The sequence below is a fragment of the Rhincodon typus genome, chromosome 8, assembly GCF_021869965.1.
Source record: "Rhincodon typus isolate 14 chromosome 8, sRhiTyp1.1, whole genome shotgun sequence".
NCBI lineage: Eukaryota > Metazoa > Chordata > Chondrichthyes > Orectolobiformes > Rhincodontidae > Rhincodon > Rhincodon typus.
This window is the reverse complement of record NC_063339.1, coordinates 60,719,029-60,734,076: the sequence shown is the minus strand read 5'-3', so window position 1 is coordinate 60,734,076 and position 15,048 is coordinate 60,719,029. Positions and strand designations below refer to the sequence as shown.

At 39.3% G+C, this 15,048-nt stretch overlaps 1 long non-coding RNA gene across 3 annotated transcripts in view; it reads left to right on the top strand.

The window, feature by feature from the left end:
• Nucleotides 1–4,673: 4,673 nt before the first annotated feature.
• The window catches only part of LOC125483620, a 23,686-nt gene continuing 13,311 nt past the window's right edge, over nucleotides 4,674–15,048 (top strand). Inside the window, exons 1-4 of one of the 3 annotated variants that reach the window (XR_007262555.1) lie at nucleotides 4,678–4,742; nucleotides 14,276–14,411; nucleotides 14,511–14,612; nucleotides 14,814–14,866. This is a non-coding gene — a long non-coding RNA (uncharacterized LOC125483620). Of the gene's footprint in view, nucleotides 4,743–13,662; nucleotides 13,770–14,275; nucleotides 14,412–14,510; nucleotides 14,613–14,813; nucleotides 14,867–15,048 lie in introns of all 3 variants that reach the window. The other 2 variants (XR_007262556.1, XR_007262554.1) reach the window with 2 other exon arrangements.

Here is a 15,048-nt window from a genome sequence, read left to right as displayed (position 1 = left end):
CCTACTAACCTCATCCCGCCCCCTTGACCTGTCCGTCCTCCCTGGATTGACCTATCTCCTCCGTAACTCCCCACCTACACTCACCTTTACTGGCTCCATCCCCGCCTCTCTGACCTGTCGTCTCCTCTCCACCTATCTTCTCCTTTATCCATCTTCTATCCGCTTCCCCCTCTCTCCCTATTTATTTCAGAACCCCCTTCCCCTCCCCTATTTCTGAAGAAGGGTTCTAGGCCCGAAACGTCAGCCTTCCTGCTCCTCTGATGCTGCTTGGCCTGCTGTGTTCATCCAGCTCTACACCTTGTTATCTCAGATTCTCCAGCATCTGCAGTTCCTACTATCTCATAAATACCCCAACTTGCTGTACTAACATTGTACTTCCAATTCTCCTTTCCTTAATTGAGAAATTAAAACAGGATGAGTACTTGGTAACTTGGCACTTCAGTAGCTTGAGAAATGGCTGTGTAATGTGTCTCCAAATGGAACAGCTTCTTCTGCACAAGGTGCTTCCATTGTCAATGCACATGGACCCTTCATCCATGCACCTTGGCTTTGGCAAAACAGCAGCCTCACGACAACCTCATGTTTACTCTCAAATCATCTCTCACCACTTTCATGCATCAACTGTATCCTTTAAAACAGAAAGACAACTAGGATTACATGCTCCTGATAGTTTGCTTTGTACAGCTAAGCGTCTCATGGCATCCACAATGAAGCTGAGTTGCTGACTACTGGCCTCTGCTAAAGGGCTAAGTTAGAGGCAGACAGTCTCTGTGGTTTAGCCGGAAATTTAGTCCAGAAGGGGTGGCAGGCAGATTGTGGCATACGGGAGCACTGAAGAGGTAAACATATTAAATAGACATGGAATCCACTTGAAGCTAATGGTTCTGTGTGAAAGCCAAATGGGAACAGTTCTCAGTAGGGTGAGGGTGGACTACAGTCAGTCAGCAGGTACTGCCATAGTCAATTGAGGGCTGAGCTGATTATAGTTCAGGGATTGGGCCACAGTTAGTCTAACAAGCCAAGTCCAAGCAGTCTGGGGTTAGTCAGTGGGTCATCTGGGGTTCTGTTGAGAGATTGATCTTGGAGAGTAGATCATGGTCAATTGGAGCTGTCCTGCTAATTCATTACTGGGAAACTGTATCAGTAATAGTGTTTGGTTGCAAATAGTCAGGAAGCAGTCCATGGTGTCCTGAGGAAAGCCAACACATCAAGTCTGGTGATGGGCTTCACCTTCAGACAAGGCCAATTGCAGATGGCCAGGTGGGATTTCATAGGCAGTGACAGCTTTCAAAATGTGGAGGGATGGGGGAGATCAGGCAGTATATGGTTACTCTAGTTTCTACATGGGGAGGCTGAAGGGCTGTGGTGATAAAGTGGGCAAATTAATAGTGATGGAAAGTGGCCCAACTGAAATGGTGGGGGTGGAGTGCTGCTGAGGAGTCATTGGAACCAGAGAGAGAATAACCCAAAAGGGAATGTGCAGAAAAGGGAAATTTGATATGTTAAAGATGGAGGCTACAAGTTACACTAACACTGACACTAACATTGGAAACTCACCATGTTGGATTGAGCATCAACTATTCAATAGCTACATAAAACGGTGTGACTGCAATGCCACCCATCTGCCTTTTAAGTCTCGCTGCATCTAAAGGGTAGTAATTGTCAACGAATGCTGGTAACCGTTAGGGCTCCAACCACTCATACGCATTACATTGTGTGCGCTAATTGTCTCCTTGTCATGTCAAGCTCAGCAAGTCAACAAGTTATAAATAACAAGGAACTTTTTAAGCAGAGCCAGAATTTCCCATTTGGCAACAATATTTCGTAGCAAGCTTTGGAAGACAACACATTGTAGCAATCAGTTTCTCACACTGAAAAGTAAAGTTACAAAGACATGGGCTGTGATGTGGAAATATTTTCTTTTGAGGGGAGCAAATGATAGCTTACTGACTGATGTCTGCTCCCAGCTATGCACAGCAAACAACTTTGGTTGTTAACTCTGCAATTGGATAAGGTCATCCAACCTCTGAACGCCTTACTGAGACATTACAATGATGTCCCTATGAAGCTTCCATGCCACACTGCGAGGCATCACATTCAGCTTGATTGCTACGGGTGTGTGGGCCCAAGCATTCTTTCAACAACACTGCCTCATCTAGTCTGACTTATCCTATAGCTTATTGTTTAATGGAGCTGAAATATTTGAGGCCTTGCCTGGCTTCCTGGTGGTCTTGGTGCTACTCTGAAGAAACCAGAGAGAGAAATGGCTAAAAGAGCTTCAGTGAGCCCTGAAAGAAAAGTAACATTCAACAGCTACTGCACAACCTCCCAGAGACAGGAGCAACAGGTGAAGAACCATCAAGGAGATGCAGACAAGTGATTAGTCTCCGAGTATCAGCTTCGCTGAAGTTGGGTTCAGATATGGCAATGACAGCGCCAGCAATGAGTCAGGATATCCCACTCCATCATATCAGATCTGCCTGCTGCTGGAGGAGGAATTGTGCTGATAAGGACTGGTATCAATCCAGGACGTTGAGATTTTCCGATGTTGGGATCTTGTGGTGTCTGTATCTCTGGCCAGAAGGTTTAGGTTCAGGTCCTATCTATCCTGGAGATGTGCCATAACATGGCCAAACAGATTGATTAAAGGTAAGAATAAAATGGTTTTAATTGCTGCTTGGCCATCACCCTCAAAGGTAAATTCAAGGATCCATGACGTCTGAAGCTATTTGCCGTCAAAGAATCTGTTGCTTATGAGTGATAATCAGTGTTGGGTGATTGCGACTTCTTACATTCTTGGGATGCATGAAGGGGATGTTCCTCATCTCTGTCATGGTGTGACTTAGTAGAGACAATTTGGCACTACCTAACCTTGTAAATGCAGGAGATCATTGATTTTCTTCTGGCACTGCTGGCTGTCCCTTTTGGACACAGGATACAACTTTGGCCAGTACTACTAATTCTTTCCAGGCAATTTGGGTGTGTTGGCACTGTTTCTGTGGTTGGATGGGAAGAGGACAGACATTTTGTGCATCATACAATCCTCCAGCACCTTCAGATCTTTCTCCAGGAAACAGGGAATGAGCTATGCTTTCTTCTGTGAAGATATGCTCACAGTTTAGAGATGAGCATCGCAGTGTGAGTGATTTGTTTCTGGTTTGCAACATCACAAGTGGTATTGAGCTGGGCATTAATTATGACATCAGCAGGTTCCAGTATATATTTGCATCTTACTTGCTATGAGTTTCAATGAGAAATGCACCCAACATCTTAGTTGCTTAATTTACGAAGAAACCTGCCAGCTATTGCAGAGCTGATACCATGAAAGTTACTTACCACCACTTTTTAATTGAATGTGGGAAAATTCAGCCCAAAACGTTCTTCATGTAGACACTGTTAGATCTGCAGAGAACTCCTTGAAATTCCATATAAGCCTGTATTAGGCATTGGTCAATGTGCATTAAATATGACCATTTAACACTGGACAATACTGTAACAAGAACAATGCTATCAAATGCAATATTATTTCACTGTATTACCTCAATAAATTATAACTTCAGTTGTTTCAAAGTTACAGCTGTTTTTACTTTAAAAAATGTTGTGGGGATTGAATAAATACGTTATTCAACATTACAATTTTTCATTCTACAGCTAGGATTAATAATGACATATTCTGATAGTGTCATATAGCTATTAGTGTTTGGTCAGTATAATTAGGACCATGAGCTTGCATTACTGAATCTCACCCTGGTTTGCACCTCAAGTCTAAGTGCATCTGTAGTTTGCACACTTCAGTAAAGCAACATGTGCTAGATTTTAAAAAAACGTAGTTAAAGGCTTGTCATAATATCTGCGATTCACAAGCTTTTTTAAAGCTATCATATTTTACAATAAACTTTCCCCTCTGGAACACATCCTTAGGTAGTGCAGGATCACAATAGGTCCGTGCACCCAGCTAACAGTTTTCGGAGACACACGAAGGTTAAAGGGTTTTCCTGACTGTTTTTCTTCCTGTTCCACTTATTCCATATGCCTGCCTGCACTCCTGTTGCTGGCTGATTTTATTTCAGGAGCTTCATTGTGGTTCTCCCATTGCAAACCCCTCAGTGAAGGTTACAAGTACCTTTTTAAAGGAGCATATCTTAATCTGCTGTCAATCACTACTACCTTGACAGGATGTGATATATTAATCCTATGATTTGTATTCATTCTACTAGCAGCAGGAGTAAATGTCAGATATATATACTTAACCTCCCAGTTCACATTATTTGTACACAGCCTTCTCTTCAAAGAAGGGACCTACATTTTTGTTTCACCAATCCTTGTCATGTGATTGGTATGTTTACATCAAAGAAAGAACTTTACAATCGGCATCTGAGTCTGTCGCAGTCTGATTGTGAAGGTTTATAAAAAGGCTTCTACTGTCACTATAAATCCCAGTACAGAAATCAGGCAAACACGTCAAGTGGACCAGGTGCTCTGAGAAGCCAAGGCAAGTATGGTCATGGGAGGGGAAATTGGAGACAGACTCATTGAGGAAGAATTCAAGTCAGACCCGATTGGGAAACGAACATTGATGGCCGATAGCAGGTGGGAGGAGGGAAATAATTGACTGAATACAATTGTCTGTTCTTTAAAAGTTTACCAATTATGTCCTGTGATCTTAACATGGCGTCTTGTTCCTGTGCCATTTGGCTTGCTTGCAGCATCCTGTGCAAAATGAACACCTGGCTCTGAATCCGGTATGTGTTATTCTTGTATAAAAGAAATCATTTCCACATATAAATTCAGACTTAAGCAGTCTTGCTTTGTGCAAATGCGATGTATTTATCCCTCAGTTGCTGCTGTGACAGGATGCAATCTTTCAATCCTGCCGTTTAACTCATTGACGCAAAACAAAAACCACAAATGATAGATAATGAATAGCAACTTAACCAAGACTACTAACTAAAGCATTCCTCAGAAAAGCTAAGTTAATACCGCTTCCTGCTAAAGTCACTTTGGTCTATGTTCCATTCAAATTGGAGGATGCTTCCCTGGTGTCAATTAACATTGCTCCTGATCCGAATGCCAAGAGCTGTCTGAAAACAAACTGAAGAGACTTAGAAATCTTTTCATAGTCTACTTATGGAAGCTGATGTATTTTTTTTATTGCTTCACTGAATGACATCTCAGATTGAGACTGGCAAACACAGGAACAAACCGTTTACCTCTTTCTTAAAAATTCTTCTCTTTGATTGCCATCATGAAATTCCACATGGATCACCAAAGCAATTGATATTGCTATATATTCACAAAATAAGACATATTTTCCTCAATAGCATAGACAGCCAGAATGAGATTTCACCTTCATGACACAATTATAATGTAAAAGAACAATTAAAAATTCAGTTTGGACACAGCATGTTGTTAAAATGGTAATGAGATAGCTAATTGGGCTTGTATAAGCAATTAAACTGAAGTATTTTACATTTTTGTGTTTATAACCATTCTCATTATTGATACTTTAAATGAATTAATTCTTTGGATTGAATTTAATTGCACTGGGAACAGTGAAACTTCAATGTTTATCCTTTTGAAAAGAAAGACTTGAACTAGTATATGACTTATGAATTATCAGGTCATTTTCATGTGTTGAAGAAGTTCTTCATTCACTGTTCTCCACTGATTATCATCCGGGTGTCACAGACTTTGAGAGATTAGGGTTTAATTTTCCATCCTCAAATTCATGCACAAAGTCAAAAGAAACCACTCCCAAGACTGAGCACCTGTGCTCACCATCCTTTCCTGGCAGGGTCCCTTTGAAGGAATAAATCATGCTGGAGGTTTCCTTGGAGACAAAGTTTCATAAGCAACATTTCAGAGGGATACAGTTGATAAAGCCCCTTGGGGAGAAAAGATTTCCAGTAAAGTGTCTGAGCGGAGGGTGTAAGCATTCCTGCCAGAGAGCTGCACAAGGGGTCATGGAGACTCTGGTTCTGGAAGGTCCTCCTTACTCTGAGCAGCCTGCTGCAGGAAGGCAGTCTCCATGGAGTTGACAGCCTCCGAACATGGTGGAGGACAATCGCACCCTTGTCAAAATGGTGGTGGTACCACAACACTTTCAAGTGTCTGTCCACCCATATTTAGTTGATATGTTCCCTCAGGTCAGAAGTATATGGCGGAGCTCAGCTGACGTGTCACCTTGCCCCATTTTCTGTGCTCCTCTGCCCTCCACTTCCAGGGCAAGGAAAATCTAGTCCAAAGTGCATTTGCATCTTACCGAGGGTATGTTCTTTCTTTTTCTGAAGGTGCTTTTGTTTTTTTTTCTAAATCTAGTGGATTTGTTTCACAGATGAATGTAAGATGCAGTGACCTGAATGTTCTACAAGTCCTTTCATAAACTTTACCTTGTGCCACTGCAATGGGAACAAAAATGACGTGATGTGGGTGCACAAGTGGAAGGAATTTGGGTGGGGGAGGTGAGTGGTATCAGATATCATGCCACAAATTTCTTTTTTATCCTTTGTTGGGATCATGGAGAGTTTCTGGAAAGGCAGCTGTTTATTGGCCAGCCTTAGGTACCCATGAGAAGATGATGATAGTCATCTTCTTGAACTGCTTTCAAAGGACTTGATATGAGTTGCTTACTAGGCCACAATAGAGGGCAGTTGCTAGGAGTCTGGAGAACATCTAACATAGATCGCTGCTTTCCTTCTCTAAAGTAAAATAGTGCTTAGATTTTATGATAAAACAAGTTTCATGGGAGGTCGCTTTTCGTGATGCTACTTTTTATTTCCACATTTTTAAAAAACGTCTGAAACATGTTGAAAATTTGATTAATTTGTCTCAGATAAGACTATTATAGTCGCAACAAACTAATAATTTTTTTACATTAATTCATGAATGCTTCTCTGATTCTAATTATGATTTAAAAGACAGCTGGAGAATAGATGAAAGATTTATAAAGACAATTAAAAATATTACTTTGATCCAGGATTAAGGGAATAGCAGCAACATAAACAGTCGATAATAAGGCAAGGTACTAAATGAAACAATTTAACTACGATTAACTTATTTGTTTCTCACAAATACCTACTGTCAGGCAGCTTCTGAAGAATAGTTCTTGAACAGCTAGTTAATTTTATGTTCCACTTTGCATAATTTAATTGTAAGTAACATGGAATTATGAATTAAAAACATTTTAATAGTGTAGAAATTTCATACGGTAGAAATGTAACTAAAATAATCCACATTTATTCAAGGTGCCCAAGGGAATTTATGAAATTTTCCACTAGGTCAGAGTTTTACTGATCTCTCCACAGATGACAGAGATTCTTGGCTGAGTTTTAGATATGCATTAAGCTTTTGTAATCCTGCTTCAGGCAGTAGCAGTAAAGTTAAACAATCACTGATTGACTTTTATTAGCTCTGATTTTTCAGCCTGATAGGTTCAGGCACACAGCTTGATGGACGGGTTTTTGTCAGACATCCAAGTTAAGGCCTTTGTAGATGACAAACACGGAAACAGGCTGCAGTGATCCTGTTTGGAGTTTGCTTGTGTGTTTTGATAATATTTGTTGTCTTTGCAATGGCTGCCTGCTGACTTAAAAGCTCATGACGGCGATTAAAAAAAGGATGTTTATACCACTAATTTACGCTGTTTTTACTGTGGAAATTTAATTCAAGCAATCTTTATCAAAAGCTGTCAAAGAAATTTATTAAATATGCAAAATTTGAGTAAAACATTTTTGAAGGTTTCCATGAAATACCAACTTTCAAAAACACATGGAGCATATTTCACTCTATTTGTAACTTCATTCCAATTTTGCTTACGCTAGTATGTATGAGGTCTTCTGGGTGATAGGCGGAAGCAATTACTGATGCACTGAAATAGGAAGCACTTTACCTCTGTGAAATCCTACAGTTTTAGGTTGCCATGTTAATGTATATAGAAACTGAAGTCGGCACAAATTACTTCCTGCAGTAGCTGTTCCTGAATATAAACTCCATATTCTTTAAGACCCTCTTAAACTGCTTTGTATACATTGAATATTAATACATCATCTGTTAGAGGTTTCTATGTGCAGCATCCATCTTTGCATTTACATTCTTATTCATTTTTAACTTCCCCTTCTCACTTTGTTGTTTGTGTTTATATCCTATTTTTCTTTAATCCCTTGCAAAACTCTTTATTGACACTTTCTTCCCCTTTTTTGTTTACAACTTCAATTTACTACAAGTTCGTTTAGTTGGAGACATGGTGGCTCCAGTGTGTTGTACTGTCAATGCCTATGTTTTCTATGAAATAGCTTCTCACCCATGTTTTCCATATTTCTAGTACTGCCATTGAGCAATGTTAAATGGAATAAAGTGGATTATCCAAAGACAGAAGGAGCATTGGGAAGAGTTATCTTTAGAGTATGTGTGCATCTCCTGATACTCATACTGATGGGTTGTTGGGAGCACTATGCCTGTCTAAACCCTCAATTGTTAGTGGTAAGTGTTCCAGGGGCCTCTGATAATGTTAGCAAATGCAATCATTTTGTTGAAGAGGAAGGCGGCATTTACTCCTCCTCACAAAGGTACAATTGCACATGAGTATTTTAAATGCAAACAGATTTGTGAGATTTGTGTGGGGTTCTGTTATTTAATAGTATTCAGGCTTTCAATGCAGGTAATTTTTGCTGACTTCCTGAAATGCAGTGTGGTAGTTTTTGTAAAATCTTTTTGTTTGAAATGTGTAGGACAATGTGTGTTTGCACAGTGGCAGCATGGCTACCTGCACTTCAAGACTTATTGACCATGGAAAATGTGTTCATAATGTGGTCAACTAGGTTGGTTATCATCTGTAAATCAGTCCGTTATGTCTGATGGCAGGTGGTAACAGCAGGAGCCAAAATGCAGAAAGCAATGGCAGATCACTGCAATAATTTCCCAAGAATAATCATGGACCAGTTCAATGGAAGCCTATGGTTTCCAAGAACATCGTCTTATAGTATGGCACCCAAAGAGGGAGAAAGAAAGAGAGAATCCTTTCCAATGCATGACTGTTAAATGAGTGGAATGGTTTAGAGCATGTTTTATTATTCAGAAATCTCAGGGGAATTGTTACTGGAGCATTTTTATTTCTTTTATGTTGTTTCCCACAACATACCTGATGTCAAATGCACCAGGAACTCTGGTTCACTCAAAGAAGGTCATTTGATAACTCAACATGTAGGACAATGATTGTTGAATTAGCTTCAAAGTCCGAACTATTGGCACTTGAGATCTCTAACAAAGCCTTACTGATAAATTACTGGAGAGACTGATACATTGTTCATTCTGTTCTTCAGCATTCTTTTTCATGTGGCCTTCCACATGCCAGTGTAACCCGACACTAATGAAAGGTGTTGACGAGAATTAGAATATGAAATGCAGTTAAACATGCTTTCAGGATACACTGTTCTGAAGTAACATCAAAAAATATTTTTCAAGAATTGTTTAGCATCTTCTATATTTTATAAATGTATCAGTTTCTCAAATTTAATCACCCAGGTATAAATATTTATTCTTTTTGTTATCATTTACATTGGTTTCTCTTCTCACTTCTGCATTATCATCTTTGGCATCACAGAAGTATCAATTCTGAAGGAGGGTCTAGGCCTGAAACGTCAGCCTTCCTGCTCCTCTGATGCTGCTTGGCCTGCTGTGTTCATCCAGCTCTACACCTTGTTATCTCAGTATCAATCCTGACCTCTCTCATTTCCCACTTATATGTTGCTCCTTGATTACAGAGAGCATAGAATGGTTACTGCATAAAAGCCAGTTATATCCATGCTATTTTTCTGTAAGAGCTACACAGTATTTCACAGTCCCTCGCCTTTTCCATGCAGCCCCTGTCATTCTTTTCAGGTGCTTCTCCATTTCCCTGGTGAAAGCTAGCATTGAATCTGCATCCTCCGCAGTCTCTGGCAATGCAGTCCAGATTTTGACTGTTCAATGTAAAATAAAGATTTTCCTAGTGTCACCTATGGTTCTTCTGCAAATTAATTTACATAGGTGCGCTCTAGTTCTTAAAGCTTCCCCTAACAGGAATAATCATTCTCTCTCAATAATTGGCAGAACATCTGTTCCAATTCTCCTTTCCAAGAACAACCTGAACTTCTCAACCCTCCACATAACGAAGTTCCTCATCCCTGGAACTATTGTCAAACCTTTTCTGCACTATTTCTAATGTCTGAGCATCCTTGAAATTTTCCACATTCCTAAATGTGATGCCCAAGAGTTCAGCACAATGCTCCATTTGATACAGAAGCCAATGTTTATGAAGTTTACTGTAACTTCCTTACTCTTATAATCTGAAGGTGAGATTTCCTTCTCCTTGCTGCAGCATATGCAATAGCAAACAATGTAGAAAAATTCAAAAGAATCTCACCACTGAGGAGCATTTTTGATTTTTTGACGCAAACCTTAAATACTGCATTCAAATCTCACCATCAAGTAGTAACTACCTATTTTTATGTAACAGCATCTCCTTAATGCCTCTCTACATTGTCTGTCTTTCTCTCTCTCTCTCTCCCCCTACATTCTATCTGTGTCTCTCTCTTCATTCTCTCTGTCTACATTCTGTCTCTAAATTGTCTCTCTCTGTTTCTCTCTACATTCTCTCTCTACACACACACACACACACACAGCAAACTAAAAATTTCAGATATGCTGAAAACAAATACAGATGGGACACAAGAATACTTTATAAAGAAAATGTCCCAAAAGTCTCTGTGATATGGTATTGGACCTCCTTTTAACCAAAATGGAAAAGTCAGCTTTGGAAGTTAGATTAAGTGGTTGACTGTTCATTGTATGACTGACTCAATACACGTTTAAGCATTTGAACATTACCTGGATAACTTCTTTTGGCTTCACCAGCCAGAATTTATTCCCCATCTCTAACTTCCCATAAGGTAGTTAAGAGTCAACCACATTGCTGTGGGTTGGAGTCACGTGCAGGCCAGACTTGGTAAGAAGGGATGATTTCCTTCATAAATGGTGGAAACCGTATGTGCTATGGTGGGATTCAAACTCATATCCCTAGAATATTAGCCTGGGATTTGGGATTACTAGATCAATGACTTCTATCATGAGATCATATCCTCCCTGAGTCCGACCTCCAAGATGAACTGGAATTAGCATTTATTAATGAAAAGAGCCTGAAACTGTTTAACAAGACCTGTATATCCTGCTTGACTTACACCATTATGAAAAGTTCACATATTGAAGTTTTTTCAAAAAATCAACTGCAATTATCATTCAGTAGGGATCATTTAATCCAGATATGAAATGCACAAATGAACTATATTTCAACAAGCTGCTTTGCCAGAGCTTAGGAGATGGATTTGCAACTAGACATGGAATTGGACAATATTTTCTCTGTGTCTGTTTCAGGAAGTTAACAAGCAACTAATGACAAAGCAAATTGAAGAAACATCCAAACATCAAGAACTCAAAACAGATTGTTTTAATTCATTTACAGGATGTTGGTGTCACTGGCTAGGCCAGCACTTATTGGCTACAGGGCAGTTAAAAGTCAAGCACATTGCTGTGGGTCTGAAGTCTCATGTAGTCCAGACCAGTTAAGGATAGTAGATTTCCTTCTCTAAAGATTAGATGAACAAAATAAGTTTTTGATTGGCAATAGTCACCATTAAAGTAGCTTTTTATTTCAGATCTTTATTGAATTCAAATTTCACTACATACAATGGTGGGATTCAAACCCATGACCCCAGAACAGAAAATTGGGCTTCCGGCTTCTTAGTCTTTGCCCTGAGCTGTGAACTTTTTCTCAAAATGTTGTCACTCAGAAACTTTGGCGTTCTCATCTTAAAATGGAGTTTCACAGTTTTATTTAGATTACACTTAGAATGGCTTTGGTGTTAACTTTTCATGAATCATTGTCTCTTAGAGCAAAGTCAACTAGCTGAAATTCCCCATGGGAGATTCTTCCAATCTTTTTCTTCTTTCAGAAGCTTTTGAATTTTCAAACCTTCAAAAATCCATTGTGTCAATGAAAAGGGGCATGAAATTCTGAAAGGATCTCTGTGGTTTTATTGAGATGACATACACGTCTCTTCTGGCTGAAGTGAATCAACAAGAATCGCCCTTGCAACTTTTTTTTATATGCTGTGTCTATTTCTTTAAAGTCAAATTAGCCTTTTTAAAATACGCAATGTTGTTATTACATCTTTGTACAGAAGATAGTGACTGCATGAAATTATTTACCACAGAGGGATGTCAACGTTGGCTTGTTAAGTATATTCAAGGCCAAAATGGACAGATTTTGAACCAGTCAGGTGAATCCAAAAAGGTTATGGGGAAAAGACAGGAAAGTTGAATTGAGGATTATCAGATCAGCCATGATTTCAATGAATGACAGAGCAAACTCAATGTGGTGAACGGTCTCCTTCTGTCTGTACGTCTTATAGCAATCCTGTTTGACTTGTTAACTGTTTCTCAAACTGCCCTGCCTGCTCCAATGACTTCTGGACACGTACCCAAAGTCTCTCTGTTTTTTCACCTCCTTTTGGAATTGTAAAATTCAGTTTGTGGCTTTCTACTTCTTTCTACTGGAATATATTCCTTCACACGTTTCAGTTTTCAATGTCAGGAGCCGCATGCCCATACATTTCACCAGCTTTTATGACTGCTTGACAGCTATCACTATCTCCCTCACAGTTCACAGTATTTCGAGTTCCATGTCATTTCCAAGTTTTGAAATTGTGGTCTGTATATTCATAGGTAATTGATGTAGGAATTTATGGAGTAGGTGCTGAAAGGATGTGTCCCATGGCTGTGAAGCCTAGAAGCAGGGAACATAGTTTCTGAATACAAGACAAGTCATTTGGGGCTGACAGTAGAAGGAATGTCTGTACTCAGAGGGTGGTGAAGTTTTAGAATTCTCTACCCTCAAAAGCATAAGGAAGCTTTGTCGTTAAGTAAATCCAAGACTAAGCTTGATGGATTTCCAATTACTAATGACGTCAAGAGTTAATGGGATGGTATGAGAACATGGCTTTGAGGCTGATGATCAAACATGATCTTACTCTTCCTATGTTCCTATCAAGACTTCATCTGAAATTTGCACGTGTACACTGAAGACATCCAGCTGTACCTTTAATTATCTCTGCCAGCATCTCCAATATTGATAAATTATCACAGATTCAGGAAAGAAAATAAAAGTCAACTTTTTTTTGTTCCATGTGATGTGGGCATTGTGAGTAATGCTAGCATTTGTTTATCATTTGCTTAACTATTTTGGAAAGCATTTCAGGGTTGGTCACATTACTGTATAGGGTCGATTAGCTCAGTTGGTTGGATGGCTGCTTTGCGATGCAGAGTGATACCAATAGCATGGTTCACTTCCTGCACCAGCAGAAGGACTCTTTCTCAAACTCTTCCCCTTGCCTGAGGCATGGTGACCCTTGGGATTAAATCACCACCAGTCATCTTTCTGTAAAGGGAGAGCATCCCTACAGTTCAGTATGATGACTTTACCTTTACATTGTTGTAGGCTCAGGTATAGACCTGACCAGATGCAGACAGCAGATGTTGTTTCATAAAGGGGATTAATGAAACATATGTGTTTTTATAACAATAAATGATAATTTAATGTTCACCATTACTGACACAATTGTTTGATTTCAGATTTATTAATTGAATTTAAATTCGATCAGCTGTCATGGTGGGATTTGACAGTGTGCTGTCAGGATCTCTAGTCTACTAAAACAACCACTACACCACTACTCCTCAGTGTGAGTCAAAAAAACAATGGTTCATTTTTGGTAATTTTGCTTCCTTAGTCCTAGTAACAGTATGCATAAAGTTTCTGGGGGCTTTTTATTTTGCTTAAGGTAAAGAGGTATAAATTTTGTTTAAGCAGATATAGGTTAAATAATCCATTTCCACTTTCCTTCAAAAGAGATGGTTTTTGAATACTAATGTAGATTAAATACAGCTGCAATGTGTTGTGCCTATCTTACGATACCTTTGCTGTGCAGGTAAACAAAACATCTGTTTGAATTTTCAGACTGGGGGATAAATTCCAACTAAGTGCCAGTTTATTCTGATATGTCTTCTCAGGTTTGAAATCCATGCTTTTGCCACATTTGGCACAGACCAAAGAATGGAGACATTCTGAGCTGATGATTTTTTGATTGACAGCTACGTTGAGGTGGACCTGGTTTGGTGCAGGCTGAGACCAATGTTTCTTTGTCTCATTCTAAGCGACAACTCCATAACCAGTGTCTTTCAATTACAGGTTTATACCTTTATTTGCACTGGGATCAACTGCATATAGTCTGTAACCAGTAGAGAAATATTCTCATTTGAACATCCACTTTCAAGATTCCCTGTATCTAAAAAGATAAGGGAAAGCTCCTTTCTCTCCTTGATAGGTAATAAAGCTAACATGATAGGTAATAAAGGTAAAATTCTCATGTGTTTTCAAATCCCTCCATGGCCTTATCCTTCTGCTTTTCTCTAACCTCTTCTAGATCAACAACACACCATGATCTGTGTTTTTCCAAACCTGCTAACATGTGCATTCCTGATTTTACATTACTGCGTAGGAAGCAGTGCCTTCAGTTGCTTGAGTTGTAAGTACTAGAATTTCCTCATTTTAAAGCTTTGCGCCTTTTTTATCCTCTGTTAAAAGTTAATGTTTTTACTAAGCTTTTAGTTAGCTGCCCTAATATCTACATTAGGTGACTTGGTGTCAAATATTATATGGTAACTTTTCTGCAAAGCAGCTTTTAAAATGTTTTACTATATCAATGTTATTACCTGTTCTCTTTTAGTTTATAACTTGAACTTCTGCCAGATTTCAAGATATTCATTCTGCCCATTGAAGGTAAGGAGCATCAACTCATCCAGTAAATCAATGTACGATGCTGAGGAAATACCAAAGAGCTGCAGATGCTGGAAATCAGAAATTGCCAGAGAAAATCAGCTGGTCTGACAGCATCTGTGGAGACAAAGCAGAGTTAACATCTTGGGTCCAGTGACCCTTCTTCAGAACTGGACCTGAAACAT